Consider the following 5,648-nt stretch of genomic DNA (forward strand, 5'->3'; position numbering starts at 1 on the left):
TATCAAGACACTACGGTCAGATCGTGGTGGCGAATACCTCTTAGGAGAGTTTAGGAATTACTTATCAGAGGCTGGGATTCAATCCCAACTGTCCGCACCTGGTACACCCCAACAGAATGGTGTGGCAGAACGAAGGATTAGGACTCTTATGGAGATGGTTAGATCGATGATGAGTTATTCAGAATTGCCAAATTCGTTTTGGGGATATGCCCTGGAAACAGCAGTGTATGTTCTGAACTTAGTACCTTCTAAATCAGTTTCTTCTACTCCCATAGAATTGTGGAATGGGCGAAAACACAGTCTAAGACATATTCGGATTTGGGGTAGTCCAGCACATGTTCTGAAACCAGATGCTGATAAGTTAGAATCCCGTACAGAAGTTCGCGTGTTTGTAGGATATCCCAAAGGAACGAAAGGTGGTTTATTTTATGGTCCTAAAGACCAGAAGGTCATTGTTAGCACCAATGCCCAGTTTTTAGAAGAAGACTATATAATTGATCACAAGCCCAGTAGCAAAGTTGTTTTAGAAGAACTTAGAGAGGACACGTCTACTTCAGTACCAACAGTACAAGATGAAGTACCACAAGAGACTGCAACACGTGTCACACATGATACACAACCACAGACAGTGCCTTGTCGTAGTGGAAGGGTTGTAAGACCTGGAAGATTCATGTTTTGGGAGAGTCTTGGACTTGATCCCTAAACATGAACCTGATCCACGAACATATGACTAAGCACTCCAAGATATAGATGCAAGATCTTGGCAAAAGGCAATGAATTCAAATAGAGTCTATGTACTCTAATAAGGTCCGGAGCTTGTAGAACCACCGATGGTGTAAAAGCCGCTGGATGCAAGTGGATCTACAAAAGGAAAAGAGGGATGACGGAAGGTAGAAACCTTCAAAGCTAGGCTTGTTGCGAAAGGGTACACTCAGAAAGAAGGAATCGATTATGAGGAAACCTTTTCACCGGTAGTCATGCTTAAGTCTATCCGGATACTCTTATCCATTGCTGCTCATATGGATTATGAGATTTAGCAAATGGATGTCAAGACAGCTTTCCTTAATGGAAGTCTTGAAGAGAACATCCATATGAAGCAACCAGAATGGTTCATTGAAAAAGGCAAAGAGCATCTAGTGTGCAAGCTCAATCGATCCATTTATGGACTGAAGCAAGCTTCAAGGTCTTGGAACATCCGGTTTAATAAAGTAATCCAGTAGTATGGATTTATTCAGTGTCCGGATGAGTCTTGTGTATATAAGAAGTGTAACGGAAACGTGGTGGTATTTCTTGTACTATACGTAGATGATATTTTGTTAATTGACAACAATGTCAAGGTATTATCAGACGTAAGGGTATGATTGTCCAAACAATTTGATATGAAGGACTTAGGAGAGTGTGCACACATTCTTGGGATCAAAGTGATAAAGGATCGCAAGAAAAGAATGTTGTGTCTGTCCCAAGCTTCATATATAGATACAATCCTTGCTCGTTTTAGTATGCAGGATTCCAAGAAAGGTTTCTTACCTTTTAGGCATGGAATAGCTCTATCTAAATAGATGTCTCCAAGACATCAAAGGAGATAGAAGACATGAAAGCAGCTCCTTCGGTTGTAGGAAGCCTTATATATGCAATGCTATATACGAGACCCGATATTTGTTTTGTCGTGGGCATGGTCACAGATATCGAGTAACTAAGAGACATTGGATCAGTAAAGTATATATTAAAGTACCCGAGAAGGACTAGAGATTATATGCTAATTTACCAAGACGATTTGCTCCCGTGGGTTACACGATTCGATTTCCAATCGATAGGGACAATAGTAAGTCTACATCGGGCTATGTGTTTACTTTAGAGGTGGAGCCATTTCATGGAGGAGTGTTAAGGCGAATGCGTATCGGACTCAACCATGGAAGCTGAGTATGTAGCAACCTCTGAGGCAGCTAAAGAAGCAGTATGGCTCAGGAACTTTCTAATGGACTTAGATGTGATTCCTGGTTTGCCCAAAATTATCACAATTTATTGTGATAATAGCGGTGCAGTTGCAAACTTGAAGGAACCACGAGCTCATAAGGCAAGTAAACATATAGAGCGCAAGTACCACCTGATACGAGATATCGTGAAGCGAGGAGAAGTTGTCATCGCCAAGATTGCATCAGCGGATAACCTGGCAGATCCTTTCACTAAGGCCCTTCCGGCGAAAGCTTTTGATCGGTATGTGGAGGGAATGGGAATCAGATGTATGGTAGAAGATATGGCAGCTTAGTCATTAGTATAAGTGGGAGATTGTTGGAGGAGTGTATACTGAAAGCCTAAGCTTTGTAAACATTCATTATGAACAAAGAATCACATTTGGTCAAATTGTCTACATTTAGTTGTAGTTGTTCAATTAATTTATATTGTAGATAACATAGTATGTGGTGTCACATGCAGAAGATAATGTTATCAGTACCTTATAAATTATAATGTGAGATCTCGAAAAAATTTAATTAATAGGGTTATTTGGAAATAGCCTTATTAAATTTTTCTGGAATTTTTAGAAATTTTCTGGGAATTTTTCGGAGCTCGTACGGAGGGTTTTGAGGGGATAAATTTTGGGTTCGGATAAAGCCTGTTTGGGACACCCGTTTAAGTGAGGAAATGTTTAATATATATATCCATTTCCTTTATTTAATTCTTTTCCCAACCCTAAAACGCCGATTCTCCTTCCCTGATCTTCCCTCTGCTCACGCGCTCTCTCTCCCTGTCGCGGACAGATCTGCGGCGATTGTCATCTTCGCCGGAGGAGCTCGTCGCCGGAGCCTCGCCAGAGGTCGAACAAGGAGGCGAACCCTCCTGATATCCTGTCATCAGGTCTGCCGCGAACTTTCTTTCCGATTCGGTTGGCTCTTCCTTCTCCGATCGACCCGAGATCCATTTGATCGCCGGCGTGACGAGTTAATTAGGGTTTCAAGGGTATGTATCTGAACCTTACTCTTCTATTTCTCGGTATTGTGCCTAGCGTTGGGTTTCTTCCTCGATTCTGGTCTCTCTAATGGTCGGCAATCCTAGGTCCGATCTTGGATCCAACCTTCGTTCGTGTTGATTTGGGGATAGAAGAATCCTTGGTACGTTGTTTCACGGATCGGATTGGGCGACGTTTTCTGGAGACAACCGATTGAAGGTAAGGTGTCTTCGGATTTCGATTGATTGAGTTATGTTTTGTGTTGAATTGTGATTTCCTCATCTTGACCCGATATAGGGAGGGGAGGTTCTGTGAAGGTGATCTTGGATTCCCTCTGTGTCGCTGCTGATTGAGGTCTCGGGTGAATTGGGAAAGAACTCCAGCAGAGGTTGCTGTGGGTTTTCTGATCCAGCAAGGTGAAGATTTGTTTTGGTTCTTGCTGTGGTGTCTTTGGCTTCGGCAGACACCTCACCCAGCCAGCTCAGTTTGGTTCGGCAGTCATCCATACCTCAGAGTACTTTGGTACAGCACCTTGTTCAGCTGGGAATTAAGGTATGTGTAAGGAGTTTGATACATGTAGTGTGTTGATTTAGGGTTAGGTTTGAAATGAATTTTGGTTGGAACATGTTATAGATTATGTGTAGATTTGAATTAGGAGTATTTGGATTACTAGTTGTTGATTATGATTAGATTTATTTACGTAGATTTAATCTAATGGAATAATTAGGGTTAAGCAATTAACCCTAGTTAACTATTGGATCTAATCTAGGTTGGATATCTAATCAAATTGGTGATTAGGGATTAGGTAACTAACCCTAATCGACCATTAGTTTTAGTTAGGTAAGTTGTGGTTATGTTGATTAGGGTTTTGCCCTAATTTGATTTTAGGGATTTTATTTGGCTATTCTTGGGATTTAGCTAAATAAAATATATATATGTTGTTTGACGCAGGACTTTGATTCGAGACAGGCGTCTCGACGTTGACTTCGGATTTGGGATTTTACCTTCTATTTGAGGCGGGTACCCTCTAACTTATCTTTTGATAATGTCTTATGATATGTGTAGCTTATATATATTTACTAGTGGTAGATAGTAGATCATTTCTTCCCTGGTTTTAGCTAGTTGATACCTATCACATGCTTCATCTGCTAGTTGCTTTACTTCAGGATTGGATATTATATCTCTTGCCATGTGTATATATGATCATAGAGATGCATATCTATAGTGCTCTACTCTACTGGATTAGTTGCTTTACATGTGTGATACATGCTCTTGGATTCATGATACTTACATCATTGTTATATGTGATGTCTTTGGATTTATGCTGTTTATTATCATCGTTATATATGTGTTTGTCTGTTTGGCATCTACACATATGGAGGATATGTTCAGGTATGATATATTGTAGCCGCATGCACCATATCGCATGATTGCATGCTGGGCGATTGACGACTCCATTATTGTTGAGCTCGTCGGCCGGCTACATTGACCTGCACACCACGTGACCATTGCATGGGTAGTGGCACAGCACACAGGGTGTGTAGGTTGCTCGGTGGTGCTCCGCTGGAGGCTCCACTCATGGGTAGTGTGATAGGCAGCGTGGTAGCACACCGGGGTCCCTCCCCGTCATTGTGTACTGGGAGATGAGAGCATGGCGCTCCCTCCTATAGTGAGGTTGGAGGATAGGTGTACTCCGGTGCATCCCGTCCACTCGGTCACTCTTCAGGGGTAGTGACGGCAGAGTGCACGGTGTCACAGCCCTACCCACGCGGTCTCACCATTGTGTGTGAGATTCTGACTGGCGTCAGGGGTGACCATGTCATTTGCATCATATGCACAGATTGCATTAATTATGATTGATGCATTTTGGTGATTGCATATGATTGACATGCATACAGGTTATATGCTTTTGCTCTGACTATCTTTATCTGTGTATGTTTACAGTCAGTTGCACAAGCCTCGCAGGTGAGTACAGTTTATTTCAGTTATGCATTTTCTTATTATTCTTGCTATAGACTGTACCTTATGCCTATTGCTGGTTACTACAGTTTATTTCGGCTATGCATATCTGTTATTCTGTTAGGAGACTATACCGTAGGTTGTATGGTTAGAGAACTGTACTCTTGATCCCATGGTTTAGGAGACTGTACCTTAGGCTATTACTGGTGGTTATATGTTGCTGTACATATCTATTGGATTACCTGCTGAGTTCTTTGAACTCACCCCGTTGTTACTATTTTTTCAGGTTGAGGCCGTCGGGAGATATTCCAGTCGCTAGCCCCATTAGCGCGAGGATTTTCGTTGTCGGATTTATTCTGCTTTTGCATCTTATATACTTGTATTGTGGGTTGTATTGTGGACATTGAACATTCGGGTTTACTACTATTGTTTTCCGCTGCAGATAATTTCATTACTTCGTGGATTTCATTTCTTCGTTGTAGTGGAGTAGGATGTGTACGTATATCTTCGTTGATTTCTATATCATCTTTTCGTTAAATATAACTGCGTGGATTGTTTACTATTTGTGTGTATTGTTCCGGTCGAGTGTGGCCGAGGTATGAATATATGTATACTGAGATTCATATTGTCCGCCGTACAGGGGAGATGCTGCCGAAATTTCTTCGGACAGGGACTACCTGGGGCGTGACAATATTTTTGGTATCAGAGCGGAGCTCACGATACTTGCTCTTCGTTTTGGATTTTT

The sequence above is a fragment of the Zingiber officinale genome, chromosome 6A (assembly GCF_018446385.1).
Source record: "Zingiber officinale cultivar Zhangliang chromosome 6A, Zo_v1.1, whole genome shotgun sequence".
Classification (NCBI taxonomy): Eukaryota; Viridiplantae; Streptophyta; class Magnoliopsida; order Zingiberales; family Zingiberaceae; genus Zingiber; species Zingiber officinale.